At 34.9% G+C, this 17,324-nt stretch overlaps 7 pseudogenes; all 7 read right to left on the reverse strand.

Moving 5' to 3' along the window:
* Positions 1–414: 414 nt before the first annotated feature.
* LOC144793221 (U7 small nuclear RNA) lies at positions 415–472 on the reverse strand (annotated as a pseudogene).
* Positions 473–2,861: 2,389 nt separating this feature from the next.
* On the reverse strand, positions 2,862–2,919 carry LOC144793207 (U7 small nuclear RNA; annotated as a pseudogene).
* Positions 2,920–5,859: 2,940 nt separating this feature from the next.
* On the reverse strand, positions 5,860–5,917 carry LOC144793241 (U7 small nuclear RNA; annotated as a pseudogene).
* A 3,437-nt stretch (positions 5,918–9,354) lies between these two features.
* LOC144793208 (U7 small nuclear RNA) lies at positions 9,355–9,412 on the reverse strand (annotated as a pseudogene).
* Positions 9,413–11,788: 2,376 nt separating this feature from the next.
* On the reverse strand, positions 11,789–11,846 carry LOC144793224 (U7 small nuclear RNA; annotated as a pseudogene).
* Positions 11,847–14,236: 2,390 nt separating this feature from the next.
* Positions 14,237–14,294, reverse strand: LOC144793243 (U7 small nuclear RNA; annotated as a pseudogene).
* Positions 14,295–16,670: 2,376 nt separating this feature from the next.
* On the reverse strand, positions 16,671–16,728 carry LOC144793230 (U7 small nuclear RNA; annotated as a pseudogene).
* Between the last annotated feature and the right edge of the window lie 596 nt (positions 16,729–17,324).

Genomic DNA, 17,324 nt, shown 5'->3' on the forward strand with positions numbered 1-17,324 from the left:
GCCATGTTATCCAATGGGAGGTGGATAACATGGCTAAGAGCATTTGCTCGATAATGCATGAATATCGCTGACTTTTCAGCGATATTCATGCATTACGGCCGTTTTTTATCGCATTTGCGATAAACCTTGCTAATAGCAAGGTTTATCTGCGATAAAAATATCCGATTTGCGGGGATAATTTTTGTCTCTAAACAAGTTAGAGACAAAAATTATCGCTAGTTGTTGGTAATATGCCCCTAAATTGCAAAACAGGAGATCCATGAAGTGAGAAAGAATAACTTATATACAGAATAATAGCAAGATGTACACACACATAACATACTATAATAAAACAAGAAAACATATTTTAAAATATATAAACTGCAAATATTTGGGACAAAGAACAACACAAATAAACCTATTTTAACAAATATAATGGGTTTCTCAGCTAAGAGAAACCTACTTGACAAATAGTTAAAGAGCAAAAGTATCTAACAAAAAAGCTGACAAGCTTGTAATGCTAACCAAAATATTTCCTATCATTGTGACGGTGGCTCTACACTGATACTGACGGGGACTGAAGAAATAATCTAGAATTCTGCGCATCTGAGAAAAGCATTAGATTTGCCGCATTCAGGCCCATCAGAGTATAGAAGATCATGATGATGTACAAGACTTGCATATGCTAATTTATAGATAGAGGCCACACCTCACAGCTAGACTATGTAGAAGAGGATGTACAATGTTATTGCTGGCAAGGAAGATGGAATATCCTCTCTTCAAGCACTTTCTAGCAGTGGTTGCACCGGCTCACCTTATTATTTCATATTAGTAAAAGAATTTTGAAAAAATCAATCCTTCAAAACAATGAGTGCTATGTTATGGATCGGGTAATTGGGCATTTAATGTCACAGTACCTAATGATGATGTCAAGAGAGTACAACCAAGCAAAAATTGTAGGAAGAAATTGTGATAAACTGTTCTGTACCACTTTTGTTAAGAAGGATCCTGCAATCTCTTCAAAAACGTATCTAGCTCCAATTTCCTGCGGCTCTATGCACTTCAGTCTCTGCCTTGTACTCAAATATATTTGTTCTGTAACAGTCACTCTGTGTCATGTGCTCACTTTGTGTGAATATGTTACTTGCTTTTGTCCCTTGTAAACTTAATTTCTTGCTTCTGACTGCCCTTGTTATTGGGAAAACCTTTCACTTATTTTGTTTGGTTCTCTAGAATTAGCTAACTCACAAAAGAAGAATTATATTTTATGATTAAAGACATGTATATATACAATTATACCACTAGTGAAAAAACGTTACAACCAGACTAAAGAAAAATAAATATTTTAAAACAAATGCAGATTGAACGTTTTGGATATTTGAACAACAAAAATAGACTTTTATTAACAGATCAAACTAGGTCCTCGGTTTAGAGGAACTTGAAGGAGAAACTGATGCATAAATGTCTAATAACCTATGCTATGCACTTTTGTGGTTAAGAATCTGCACTCAGTTAAGAAAGGTATCTCTTTTCCAGTCCACGTGCTCCCATTTTCTTCAGTCTCTGCCTTTTTGTCAACTTTACACCCTGTGAATCAGTTAACTACTTGTATCTTTAGGTTCCTTTGTGCTAATAGGGCACTTGTTTCTTTATTTCTGAGGTGAATTGCTTGAATCTCACTGGTAAAAGTAGTTGAAAAAAATTTCATTTTTCTTTTTTGAGTTTCTGTAAAAATATACAATTATGAATCCAAGAGATTTGCAGGTAAAAAAGAAAAAGATTACATAAGGAAACACAGCTACATCTATTGAAAGAATGCATAAGAACACTCAAAAACAATAATTTCATATTTATAGCTAATGCATATCAATAACTCTCAAAAGAGTAACAAAAACATAATCATGAATTACAAATGAAATGGAGTACTACATTAAGAGAAACCTGCCTTTCAAAATAAAAAAAGACCTGTGGTAACTAACTTATTCAACCGCAACCATGTGATCCAATTCTAGGGATCTTACATCATTGTGATGGTGGCAATACATAGATGCTGCAATCTGTAACTGGGCGTGAAAAACAATTGTAGAACAGTGACTAATCAAAAAAATATTATTTAATACCTTCATGTCAACAGATTTTCGGAAGATCTTACAGTGGTTGCAGAATTCAATATCCTATTTTATAGACAGAGGGCACGCCTTTCGAAAACTACTTTGAAGAGCAAGCAAGTAGATATTACAGGTAAGTAATATTCGATGGCCTCTCTTCCAGTGAAATGTGCTCCTATACACATTATTATTTCATAGGAGGACCAAGAAGGCTAACATAGTGATTCCTGAGAACTATGAGAGCTCTGGATTAATACTTGCTATTGGTCAAGACAAACAGTTTCCAAATGGAGAGCCCACCTAGATTATGTTAGAACAAAACCCAAAAAGAGGAAAGGGCAATAATCCAACTCTGCCACTTTCCTTTGGAAGGAGACATGCCTCTCTAGCATTCCATATGTTCACATTTACGCCAGTCTCTGTCTTTATCTAGACTTTACTCCTTCTGTATCATTTAATAAACCCATCTCTCTAGTTCCCTCCGAGAAAGTCTTTCTTTTGTTCAGTTCACTTCTTATCATAGTTGGATCACTCTTGCCCCTAATAACAGTTGCATACATGTTTTTTTAAATTCATAATTTAGCTATTTATAAATAACTAAATTGCAAAACAGGAGATCCATGAAGTGAGAAAGAATAACTTACATACAGAATAATAGCAAGATGCACACAAACATAACATACTATAGTAAAACAAGAAAACACATTTTAAAACATATAAACTGCAAACATTTGGGATAAAAAAACACAAACAAATCTATTTTTAACAAATATAATGGGTTTCTCAGCTAAGAGAAACCTCCTTGACAAATAGTTAAAGAGCGAAAATATCTAATAAAAAAAGCTGACAAGCTTGTAACCCTAACCAAAGTATTTCCTATGATTGTGTCGGTGGCTCTACACTGATACTGATGGGATCTGAAGAAATATTATAGAATTCTGAGCATCTGAGAAAAGCATTAGATTTGCTGTATTCAAGCCCATCAGAGTATAGAAGATCATGATGATGTACAAGACTTGCATATGCTAATTTATAGATAGAGGCCACACCTCACAGCTAGACCATGTAGAAGAGGATGTACAATGTTATCGCTGGCAAGGAAGATGGAATATCCTATCTTCTAGCACTTTCTAGCAGTGGTTGCTCTGGCGCACCTTATTGTTTCCTATTAGTAAAAGAATTTTGAAAAAATCAATCATTGAAAACAGTGAGAGCTATGGTATGGAACGGGCAATTGGGCATTTAATGTCACAGTACCTAATAATGATGTCAAGAGAGTACAACCAAGCAAAAATTGTAGGAAGAAATGGTAATAAACTGTTCTGTACCACTTTTGTTAAGGATCCTGCAATCTCTTCAAAAACGAATCTATCTCCCTTTTCCTGTGGCCCTATGCACTTCAGTCTCTGCCTTGTACTCAAATATATTTGTTCTGTAACAGTCACTCTTTGTCATGTGCTCCCTTTGTGTGAATATGTTACTTGCTTTCGTCCCTTGTAACCTTAATTTCTTGCTTCTGACTGCCCTTGTTATTTGGAAACCTTTCACTTATTTTGTTTGGTTCTCTAGAATTAGCTAACTCACAAAAGAAGAATCATATTTTATGATTAAAGACGTGTATATATACAATTATAAAACTAGTGAAAAAAAGTTACAACCAGACTAAAGAAAAAGAAATAATTTAAAACAAATGCAGATTGAACGTTTTGGATATTTGAACAACAAACATAGACTTTTATTAACAGATGAAAATAGGTCCTCGGTTTAGAGGAACCTGAAGGACAAACTGATGCATAAATGTCTAATAAACAATGCTATGCACTTTTTTGGGTATGAACCTGCACTCAGTTAAGAAAGGTATCTCTTTTCCAGTCCACGTGTTCCAATTTTCTTCAGTCTCTGCCTTTTTATCAACTGTATACCATGCAATTCAGTTAACCACTTGTATCTTTAAGTTCATTTGTGGGAATAGGGCACTTGTTTCTTTATTTCTGAGGTGAGTTTCTTGAATCTCACTGGTAAAATTGGTTGAAAAAATGTCCATTTTTCTTTTTTGAGTTTCTGTAAAAATATACAATTATGAATCCAAGAGATTCGCAAGTAAAAAAGAAAAAGATTACATAAGGAAACACAGCTATATCTATTGAAAGAATGCATAGGAACACTCAAAAAACATGAATTCCATATTTATAGCTAAACAAATCAATAACTCTAAAGAGAGTAACAAAAACATAATCATGAATTACACATGAAATTGAGTACTACAATAAGAGACACCTGTCTTTCAAAATAAAAAAAAGACCTGCGGCAACTAACTAATTCAACGGTAACCATGTGATCCAATTCTAGGGATTTTTCATCATTGTGATGGTGGCAATACATAGATGCTGCAATCTGTAACTGGGCGTGAAGAACAATTGTAGAACAGTGACTAATCCCAAAAATATTATTTAATTGCTTCATGTCAACAGATTTTAGGAAGATCTCACAGTGGTTGCAGAATTCAATATGGTATTTTATAGACAGAGGGCACACCTTTCGTACACTACTTTGAAGAGCAAGCAATTATATATTACAGGTATGTAATATTGGATGGGCTCTCTTCCAGTTTAATGTGCTCCTATACACATTATTATTTCATAGGAGGACCAAGAAGGTGAACATAGCGATTCCTAAGAACTATGAGAGCTCTGGATTAAAACTTACTATTGGTCAAGACAATCAGTTTCCCAATGGAGAACCCACCTAGATTAAGTTAGAACAAAACTCAAAAAGAGGAAAGGGCAATAATGAAACTCTGCCACTTTCCTTTGGAAGGAGAAATGCCTCTCTAGCATTCCCTGTGTTCACATTTACGCCAGTCTCTGTCTTTATCTAGACTTTAGTCGTTCTGTATCATTTAATAAACCCATCTCTCTAGTTCCCTCCGAGAAAATCTTTCTTTTGTTCAGTTCACTTCTTATCATAGTTGGATGGCTCTTGCCCCTAATAACAGTTGCATACATTTTTTTAATTCATATTTTAGCTATTTATAAATAACTAAGGGGCATATTATCAAGGGGTTTTATCTCCACTTTTTTGGCTTTAAAAGCCAAGAAAGCGGAGATAAAATTATCTCCCTATTACCAAGCTGTCGCTAACACCAGTTAGTGACAGCTAATAGGAGATAGCGACCATCATGGGCCCCACTTTGCATGTCAGTGATATTTATCACTAATGACATGCAAAGTGGGCGTGCCAAGATGTTAGCGACTGGAAACAGTCGCTAACATCGCTATCTCCTATTACCAACTTTTGGAGATATTCGCGCTAAGCGCGAATATCTCCAAAAGCTAACACCTGCCCTGAGCAGTTCTTAGCCATGTTATCCAATGGGAGGTGGATAACATGGCTAAGAGCATTTGCTCGATAATGCATGAATATCGCTGACTTTTCAGCGATATTCATGCATTGCGGCCGTTTTTTATCGCATTTGCGATAAACCTTGCTAATAGCAAGGTTTATCTGCGATAAAAATATCCGATTTGCGGGGATAATTTTTGTCTCTAAACAAGTTAGAGACAAAAATTATCGCTAGTTGTTGGTAATATGCCCCTAAATTGCAAAACAGGAGATCCATGAAGTGAGAAAGAATAACTTATATACAGAATAATAGCAAGATGTACACACACATAACATACTATAGTAAAACAAGAAAACATATTTTAAAATATATAAACTGCAAATATTTGGGACAAAGAACAACACAAATAAACCTATTTTAACAAATATAATGGGTTTCTCAGCTAAGAAAAACCTACTTGACAAATAGTTAAAGAGCAAAAGTATCTAACAAAAAAGCTGACAAGCTTGTAATGCTAACCAAAGTATTTCCTATCATTGTGACGGTGGCTCTACACTGATACTGACGGTGACTGAAGAAATAATCTAGAATTCTGCGCATCTGAGAAAAGCATTAGATTTGCCGCATTCAGGCCCATCAGAGTATAGAAGATCATGATGATGTACAAGACTTGCATATGCTAATTTATAGATAGAGGCCACACCTCACAGCTAGACTATGTAGAAGAGGATGTACAATGTTATTGCTGGCAAGGAAGATGGAATATCCTCTCTTCAAGCACTTTCTAGCAGTGGTTGCACCGGCTCACCTTATTATTTCATATTAGTAAAAGAATTTTGAAAAAATCAATCCTTCAAAACAATGAGTGCTATGTTATGGATCGGGTAATTGGGCATTTAATGTCACAGTACCTAATGATGATGTCAAGAGAGTACAACCAAGCAAAAATTGTAGGAAGAAATTGTGATAAACTGTTCTGTACCACTTTTGTTAAGAAGGATCCTGCAATCTCTTCAAAAACGTATCTAGCTCCAATTTCCTGCGGCTCTATGCACTTCAGTTTCTGCCTTGTACTCAAATATATTTGTTCTGTAACAGTCACTCTGTGTCATGTGCTCACTTTGTGTGAATATGTTACTTCACTTATTTTGTTTGGTTCTCTAGAATTAGCTAACTCACAAAAGAAGAATTATGGGGTATATTACCAACAACTAGCGATAATTTTTGTCTCTAACTTGTTTAGAGACAAAAATTATCGCCGCACATCGGCGATTTTTATCGCAGATAAACCTTGCTATTAGCAAGGTTTATCGCAAATGCGATAAAAAACGGCCGCAATGCATGAATATCGCTGAAAAGTCCGCGATATTCATGCATTATCGAGCAAATGCTCTTAGCCATGTTATCCACCTCCCATTGGATAACATGGTGAAGAACTGCTCAGGGCAGGTGTTAGCTTTTGGAGATATTCGCGCTTAGTGCGAATATCTCCAAAAGTTGGTAATAGGAGATAGCGATGTTAGCGACTGTTTCCAGTCGCTAACATCTTGGCACGCCCACTTTGCATGTCATTAGTGATAAATATCACTGACATGCAAAGCGGGGCCCAAGATGGTCACTATCTCCTATTAGCTGTCACTAACTGGTGTTAGCGACAGCTTGGTAATAGGGAGATAATTTTATCTCCGCTTTCTTGGCTTTTAAAGCCAAAAAAGCGGAGATAAACCCCTTGATAATATACCCCTATATTTTATGATTAAAGACATGTATATATACAATTATACCACTAGTGAAAAAACGTTACAACCAGACTAAAGAAAAATAAATATTTTAAAACAAATGCAGATTGAACGTTTTGGATATTTGAACAACAAAAATAGACTTTTATTAACAGATCAAACTAGGTCCTCGGTTTAGAGGAACTTGAAGGAGAAACTGATGCATAAATGTCTAATAACCTATGCTATGCACTTTTGTGGTTAAAAATCTGCACTCAGTTAAGAAAGGTATCTCTTTTCCAGTCCACGTGCTCCCATTTTCTTCAGTCTCTGCCTTTTTGTCAACTTTACACCCTGTGAATCAGTTAACTACTTGTATCTTTAGGTTCCTTTGTGCTAATAGGGCACTTGGGGGCATATTACCAACCAATAGAGATAATTTTTGTCTCTAACTTGTTTAGAGACAAAAATTATCGCCGCACATCGGCGATTTTTATCGCAGATAAACCTTGCTATTAGCAAGGTTTATCGCAAATGCGATAAAAAACGGCCGCAATGCATGAATATCGCTGAAAAGTCAGCGATATTCATGCATTATCGAGCAAATGCTCTTAGCCATGTTATCCACCTCCCATTGGATAACATGGCTAAGAACTGCTCAGGGCAGGTGTTAGCATTTGGAGATATATTTGCGCTTAGCGCGAATATCTCCAAAAGTTGGTAATAGGAGATAGCGATGTTAGCGACTGTTTTCAGTCGCTAACATCTTGGCACGCCCACTTTGCATGTCATTAGTGATAAATATCACTGACATGCAAAGCGGGGCCCAAGATGGTCACTATCTCCTATTAGCTGTCGCTAACTGGTGTTAGCGACAGCTTGGTAATAGGGAGATAATTTTATCTCCGCTTTCTTGGCTTTTAAAGCCAAAAAAGCGGAGATAAAGCCCCTTGATAATATGCCCCTTGTTTCTTTATTTCTGAGGTGAATTGCTTGAATCTCACTGGTAAAAGTAGTTGAAAAAAGTTTCATTTTTCTTTTTTGAGTTTCTGTAAAAATATACAATTATGAATCCAAGAGATTTGCAGGTAAAAAAGAAAAAGATTACATAAGGAAACACAGCTACATCTATTGAAAGAATGCATAAGAACACTCAAAAATAATAATTTCATATTTATAGCTAATGCATATCAATAACTCTCAAAAGAGTAACAAAAACATAATCATGAATTACAAATGAAATGGAGTACTACATTAAGAGAAACCTGCCTTTCAAAATAAAAAAAGACCTGTGGTAACTAACTTATTCAACCGCAACCATGTGATCCAATTCTAGGGATCTTACATCATTGTGATGGTGGCAATACATAGATGCTGCAATCTGTAACTGGGCGTGAAGAACAATTGTAGAACAGTGACTAATCAAAAAAATATTATTTAATACCTTCATGTCAACAGATTTTCGGAAAATCTTACAGTGGTTGCAGAATTCAATATCCTATTTTATAGACAGAGGGCACGCCTTTCGAAAACTACTTTGAAGAGCAAGCAAGTAGATATTACAGGTAAGTAATATTCGATGGCCTCTCTTCCAGTGAAATGTGCTCCTATACACAATATTATTTCATAGGAGGACCAAGAAGGCTAACATAGTGATTCCTGAGAACTATGAGAGCTCTGGATTAATACTTGCTATTGGTCAAGACAAACAGTTTCCAAATGGAGAGCCCACCTAGATTATGTTAGAACAAAACCCAAAAAGAGGAAAGGGCAATAATCCAACTCTGCCACTTTCCTTTGGAAGGAGACATGCCTCTCTAGCATTCCATATGTTCACATTTACGCCAGTCTCTGTCTTTATCTAGACTTTACTCCTTCTGTATCATTTAATAAACCCATCTCTCTAGTTCCCTCCGAGAAAGTCTTTCTTTTGTTCAGTTCACTTCTTATCATAGTTGGATCACTCTTGCCCCTAATAACAGTTGCATACATGTTTTTTTTAATTCATAATTTAGCTATTTATAAATAACTAAATTGCAAAACAGGAGATCCATGAAGTGAGAAAGAATAACTTACATACAGAATAATAGCAAGATGCACACAAACATAACATACTATAGTAAAACAAGAAAACACATTTTAAAACATATAAACTGCAAACATTTGGGATAAAAAAACACAAACAAATCTATTTTTAACAAATATAATGGGTTTCTCAGCTAAGAGAAACCTCCTTGACAAATAGTTAAAGAGCGAAAATATCTAATAAAAAAGCTGACAAGCTTGTAACCCTAACCAAAGTATTTCCTATGATTGTGTCGGTGGCTCTACACTGATACTGATGGGATCTGAAGAAATATTATAGAATTCTGAGCATCTGAGAAAAGCATTAGATTTGCTGTATTCAAGCCCATCAGAGTATAGAAGATCATGATGATGTACAAGACTTGCATATGCTAATTTATAGATAGAGGCCACACCTCACAGCTAGACCATGTAGAAGAGGATGTACAATGTTATCGCTGGCAAGGAAGATGGAATATCCTATCTTCTAGCACTTTCTAGCAGTGGTTGCTCTGGCGCACCTTATTGTTTCCTATTAGTAAAAGAATTTTGAAAAAATCAATCATTGAAAACAGTGAGAGCTATGGTATGGAACGGGCAATTGGGCATTTAATGTCACAGTACCTAATAATGATGTCAAGAGAGTACAACCAAGCAAAAATTGTAGGAAGAAATGGTAATAAACTGTTCTGTACCACTTTTGTTAAGGATCCTGCAATCTCTTCAAAAACGAATCTATCTCCCTTTTCCTGTGGCCCTATGCACTTCAGTCTCTGCCTTGTACTCAAATATATTTGTTCTGTAACAGTCACTCTTTGTCATGTGCTTCCTTTGTGTGAATATGTTACTTGCTTTCGTCCCTTGTAACCTTAATTTCTTGCTTCTGACTGCCCTTGTTATTTGGAAAACTTTCACTTATTTTGTTTGGTTCTCTAGAATTAGCTAACTCACAAAAGAAGAATTATATTTTATGATTAAAGACGTGTATATATACAATTATAAAACTAGTGAAAAAAAGTTACAACCAGACTAAAGAAAAAGAAATAATTTAAAACAAATGCAGATTGAACGTTTTGGATATTTGAACAACAAACATAGACTTTTATTAACAGATGAACATAGGTCCTCGGTTTAGAGGAACCTGAAGGACAAACTGATGCATAAATGTCTAATAAACTATGCTATGAACTTTTTTGGGTATGAACCTGCACTCAGTTAAGAAAGGTATCTCTTTTCCAGTCCACGTGTTCCAATTTTCTTCAGTCTCTGCCTTTTTATCAACTGTATACCATGCAATTCAGTTAACCACTTGTATCTTTAAGTTCATTTGTGGGAATAGGGCACTTGTTTCTTTATTTCTGAGGTGAGTTTCTTGAATCTCACTGGTATAATTGATTGAAAAAATGTCCATTTTTCTTTTTTGAGTTTCTGTAAAAATATACAATTATGAATCTAAGAGATTCGCAAGTAAAAAAGAAAAAGATTACATAAGGAAACACAGCTACATCTATTGAAAGAATGCATAGGAACACTCAAAAAACATGAATTCCATATTTATAGCTAAACAAATCAATAACTCTAAAGAGAGTAACAAAAACATAATCATGAATTACACATGAAATTGAGTACTACAATAAGAGACACCTGTCTTTCAAAATAAAACAAAGACCTGCGGTAACTAACTAATTCAACGGTAACCATGTGATCCAATTCTAGGGATTTTTCATCATTGTGATGGTGCCAATACATAGATGCTACAATCTGTAACTGGGCGTGAAGAACAATTGTAGAACAGTGACTAATCCCAAAAATATTATTTAATTGCTTCATGTCAACAGATTTTAGGAAGATCTCACAGTGGTTGCAGAATTCAATATGCTATTTTATATACAGAGGGCACGCCTTTCGTAAACTACTTTGAAGAGCAAGCAATTATATATTACAGGTATGTAATATTGGATGGCCTCTCTTCCAGTTTAATGTGCTCCTATACACATTATTATTTCATAGGAGGACCAAGAAGGTGAACATAGCAATTCCTAAGAACTATGAGAGCTCTGGATTAAAACTTGCTATTGGTCAAGACAATCAGTTTCCCAATGGAGAGCCCACCTAGATTAAGTTAGAACAAAACTCAAAAAGAGGAAAGGGCAATAATCAAACTCTGCCACTTTCCTTTGGAAGGAGAAATGCCTCTCTAGCATTCCCTGTGTTCACATTTACGCCAGTCTCTGTCTTTATCTAGACTTTAGTCGTTCTGTATCATTTAATAAACCCATCTCTCTAGTTCCCTCCGAGAAAATGTTCAGTTCACTTCTTATCATAGTTGGATGGCTCTTGCCCCTAATAACAGTTGCATACATTTTTTTAAATTCATATTTTAGCTATTTATAAATAACTAAATTGCAAAACAGGAGATCCATGAAGTGAGAAAGAATAACTTATATACAGAATAATAGCAAGATGTACACACACATAACATACTATAGTAAAACAAGAAAACATATTTTAAAATATATAAACTGCAAATATTTGGGACAAAGAACAACACAAATAAACCTATTTTAACAAATATAATGGGTTTCTCAACTAAGAGAAACCTACTTGACAAATAGTTAAAGAGCGAAAGTATCTAACAAAAAAGCTGACAAGCTTGTAACGCTAACCAAAGTATTTCCTATCATTGTGACGGTGGCTCTACACTGATACTGACGGGGACTGAAGAAATAATCTAGAATTCTGCGCATCTGAGAAAAGCATTAGATTTGCCGCATTCAGGCCCATCAGAGTATAGAAGATCATGATGATGTACAAGACTTGCATATGCTAATTTATAGATAGAGGCCACATCTCACAGCTAGATTATGTAGAAGAGTATGTACAATGTTATTGCTGGCAAGGAAGATGGAATATCCTCTCTTCTAGCACTTTCTAGCAGTGGTTGCACCGGCTCACCTTATTATTTCATATTAGTAAAAGAATTTTGAAAAAATCAATCCTTCAAAACAATGAGTGCTATGTTATGGATCGGGTAATTGGGCATTTAATGTCACAGTACCTAATGATGATGTCAAGAGAGTACAACCAAGCAAAAATTGTAGCAAGAAATTGTGATAAACTGTTCTGTACCACTTTTGTTAAGAAGGATCCTGCAATCTCTTCAAAAACTTATCTAGCTCCAATTTCCTGCGGCTCTATGCACTTCAGTCTCTGCCTTGTACTCAAATATATTTGTTCTGTAACAGTCACTCTGTGTCATGTGCTCCCTTTGTGTGAATATGTTACTTGCTTTTGTCCCTTGTAATCTTAATTTCTTGCTTCTGACTGTCCTTGTTATTTGGAAAACCTTTCACTTATTTTGTTTGGTTCTCTAGAATTAGCTAACTCACAAAAGAAGAATTATATTTTATGATTAAAGACATGTATATATACAATTATACCACTAGTGAAAAAACGTTACAACCAGACTAAAGAAAAAGAAATATTTTAAAACAAATGCAGATTGAACGTTTTGGATATTTGAACAACAAAAATAGACTTTTATTAACAGATAAAACTAGGTCCTCGGTTTAGAGGAACTTGAAGGAGAAACTGATGCATAAATGTCTAATAACCTATGCTATGCACTTTTTTTGGTTAAGAATCTGCACTCAGTTAAGAAAGGTATCTCTTTTCCAGTCCACGTGCTCCCATTTTCTTCAGTCTCTGCCTTTTTGTCAACTTTACACCCTTCGAATCAGTTATCTACTTGTATCTTTAGGTTCCTTTGTGCTAATAGGGCACTTGTTTCTTTATTTCTGAGGTGAATTGCTTGAATCTCACTGGTAAAAGTAGTTGAAAAAATTTTCATTTTTCTTTTTTGAGTTTCTGTAAAAATATACAATTATGAATCCAAGAGATTTGCAGGTAAAAAAGAAAAATATTACATAAGGAAACACAGCTACATCTATTGAAAGAATGCATAAGAACACTCAAAAACAATAATTTCATATTTATAGCTAATGCATATCAATAACTCTCAAAAGAGTAACAAAAACATAATCATGAATTACAAATGAAATGGAGTACTACATTAAGAGAAACCTGCCTTTCAAAATAAAAAAGAGACCTGTGGTAACTAACTTATTCAACCGCAACCATGTGATCCAATTCTAGGGATCTTACATCATTGTGATGGTGGCAATACATAGATGCTGCAATCTGTAACTGGGCGTGAAGAACAATTGTAGAACAGTGACTAATCAAAAAAATATTATTTAATACCTTCATGTCAACAGATTTTCGGAAGATCTTACAGTGGTTGCAGAATTCAATATCCTATTTTATAGACAGAGGGCACGCCTTTCGAAAACTACTTTGAAGAGCAAGCAAGTAGATATTACAGGTAAGTAATATTCGATGGCCTCTCTTCCAGTGAAATGTGCTCCTATACACATTATTATTTCATAGGAGGACCAAGAAGGCTAACATAGTGATTCCTGAGAACTATGAGAGCTCTGGATTAATACTTGCTATTGGTCAAGACAAATAGTTTCCAAATGGAGCGCCCACCTAGATTATGTTAGAACAAAACCCAAAAAGAGGAAAGGGCAATAATCCAACTCTGCCACTTTCCTTTGGAAGGAGACATGCCTCTCTAGCATTCCATGTGTTCACATTTACGCCAGTCTCTGTCTTTATCTAGACTTTACTCCTTCTGTATCATTTAATAAACCCATCTCTCTAGTTCCCTCAGAGAAAGTCTTTCTTTTGTTCAGTTCACTTCTTATCATAGTTGGATGACTCTTGCCCCTAATAACAGTTGCATACATGTTTTTTTAAATTCATAATTTAGCTATTTATAAATAACTAAATTGCAAAACAGGAGAGCCATGAAGTGAGAAAGAATAACTTACATACAGAATAATAGCAAGATGCACACAAACACAACATACTATAGTAAAACAAGAAAACACATTTTAAAACATATAAACTGCAAACATTTGGGACCAAAAAAAAAAAAAAATCTATTTTTAACAAATATAATGGGTTTCTCAGCTAAGAGAAACCTCCTTGACAAATAGTTAAAGAGGGAAAATATCTAATAAAAAAGTTGACAAGCTTGTAACCCTAACCAAAGTATTTCCTATGATTGTGACGGTGGCTCTACACTGATACTGATGGGATCTGAAGAAATATTATAGAATTCTGAGCATCTGAGAAAAGCATTAGATTTGCTGTATTCAAGCCCATCAGAGTATAGAAGATCATGATGATGTACAAGACTTGCATATGCTAATTTATAGATAGAGGCCACACCTCACAGCTAGACTATGTAGAAGAGGATGTACAATGTTATTGCTGGCAAGGAAGATGGAATATCCTATCTTCTAGCACTTTCTAGCAGTGGTGGCTCTGGCTCACCTTATTGTTTCATATTAGTAAAAGAATTTAAAAAAAATCAATCCTTGAAAACAGTGAGAGCTATGTTATTGAACGGGCAATTGGGCATTTAATGTCACAGTACCTAATAATGATGTCAAGAGAGTACAACCAAGCAAAAATTGTAGGAAGAAATGGTAATAAACTGTTCTGTACCACTTTTGTTAAGGATCCTGCAATCTCTTCAAAAACGAATCTATCTCCCTTTTCCTGTGGCCCTATGCACTTCAGTCTCTGCCTTGTACTCAAATATATTTGTTCTGTAACAGTCACTCTTTGTCATGTGCTCCCTTTGTGTGAATATGTTACTTGCTTTCGTCCCTTGTAACCTTAATTTCTTGCTTCTGACTGCCCTTGTTATTTGGAAACCTTTCACTTATTTTGTTTGGTTCTCTAGAATTAGCTAACTCACAAAAGAAGAATTATATTTTATGATTAAAGACGTGTATATATACAATTATAAAACTAGTGAAAAAAAGTTACAACCAGACTAAAGAAAAAGAAATAATTTAAAACAAATGCAGATTGAACGTTTTGGATATTTGAACAACAAACATAGACTTTTATTAACAGATGAAAATAGGTCCTCGGTTTAGAGGAACCTGAAGGACAAACTGATGCATAAATGTCTAATAAACTATGCTATGCACTTTTTTGGATATGAACCTGCACTCAGTTAAGAAAGGTATCTCTTTTCCAGTCCACGTGTTCCAATTTTCTTCAGTCTCTGCCTTTTTATCAACTGTATACCATGCAATTCAGTTAACCACTTGTATCTTTAAGTTCATTTGTGGGAATAGGGCACTTGTTTCTTTATTTCTGAGGTGAGTTTCTTGAATCTCACTGGTAAAATTGGTTGAAAAAATGTCCATTTTTCTTTTTTGAGTTTCTGTAAAAATATACAATTATGAATCCAAGAGATTCGCAAGTAAAAAAGAAAAAGATTACATAAGGAAACACAGCTACATCTATTGAAAGAATGCATAGGAACACTCAAAAAACATGAATTCCATATTTATAGCTAAACAAATCAATAACTCTAAAGAGAGTAACAAAAACATAATCATGAATTACACATGAAATTGAGTACTACAATAAGAGACACCTGTCTTTCAAAATAAAACAAAGACCTGCGGTAACTAACTAATTCAACGGTAACCATGTGATCCAATTCTAGGGATTTTTCATCATTGTGATGGTGTCAATACATAGATGCTGCAATCTGTAACTGGGCGTGAAGAACAATTGTAGAACAGTGACTAATCCCAAAAATATTATTTAATTGCTTCATGTCAACAGATTTTAGGAAGATCTCACAATGGTTGCAGAATTCAATATGCTATTTTATATACAGAGGGCACGCCTTTCGTAAACTACTTTGAAGAGCAAGCAATTATATATTACAGGTATGCAATATTGGATGGCCCCTCTTCCAGTTTAATGTGCTCCTATACACATTATTATTTCATAGGAGGACCAAGAAGGTGAACATAGCGATTCCTAAGAACTATGAGAGCTCTGGATTAAAACTTGTTATTGGTCAAGACAATCAGTTTCCCAATGGAGAGCCCACCTAGATTAAGTTAGAACAAAACTCAAAAAGAGGAAAGGGCAATAATCAAACTCTGCCACTTTCCTTTGGAAGGAGAAATGCCTCTCTAGCATTCCCTGTGTTCACATTTACGCCAGTCTCTGTCTTTATCTAGACTTTAGTCGTTCTGTATCATTTAATAAACCTATCTCTCTAGTTCCCTCCGAGAAAATGTTCAGTTCACTTCTTATCATAGTTGGATGGCTCTTGCCCCTAATAACAGTTGCATACATTTTTTTAAATTCATATTTTAGCTATTTATAAATAACTAAATTGTAAAACAGGAGATCCATGAAGTGAGAAAGAATAACTTATATACAGAATAATAGCAAGATGTACACACACATAACATACTATAGTAAAACAAGAAAACATATTTTAAAATATATAAACTGCAAATATTTGGGAGAAAGAACAACACAAATAAACCTATTTTAACAAATATAATGGGTTTCTCAGCTAAGAGAAACCTACTTGACAAATAGTTAAAGAGCGAAAGTATCTAACAAAAAAGCTGACAAGCTTGTAACCCTAACCAAAGTATTTCCTATCATTGTGACGGTGGCTCTACACTGATACTGACGGGGACTGAAGAAATAATCTAGAATTCTGCGCATCTGAGAAAAGCATTAGATTTGCCGCATTCAGGCCCATCAGAGTATAGAAGATCATGATGATGTACAAGACTTGCATATGCTAATTTATAGATAGAGGCCACACCTCACAGCTAGATTATGTAGAAGAGTATGTACAATGTTATTGCTGGCAAGGAAGATGGAATATCCTCTCTTCTAGCACTTTCTAGCAGTGGTTGCACCGGCTCACCTTATTATTTCATATTAGTAAAAGAATTTTGAAAAAATCAATCCTTCAAAACAATGAGTGCTATGTTATGGATCGGGTAATTGGGCATTTAATGTCACAGTACCTAATGATGATGTCAAGAGAGTACAACCAAGCAAAAATTGTAGGAAGAAATTGTGATAAACTGTTCTGTACCACTTTTGTTAAGAAGGATCCTGCAATCTCTTCAAAAACTTATCTAGCTCCAATTTCCTGCGGCTCTATGCACTTCAGTCTCTGCCTTGTACTCAAATATA

This window comes from Lissotriton helveticus, chromosome 11, assembly GCF_964261635.1.
Source record: "Lissotriton helveticus chromosome 11, aLisHel1.1, whole genome shotgun sequence".
NCBI classification, from domain to species: Eukaryota; Metazoa; Chordata; class Amphibia; order Caudata; family Salamandridae; genus Lissotriton; species Lissotriton helveticus.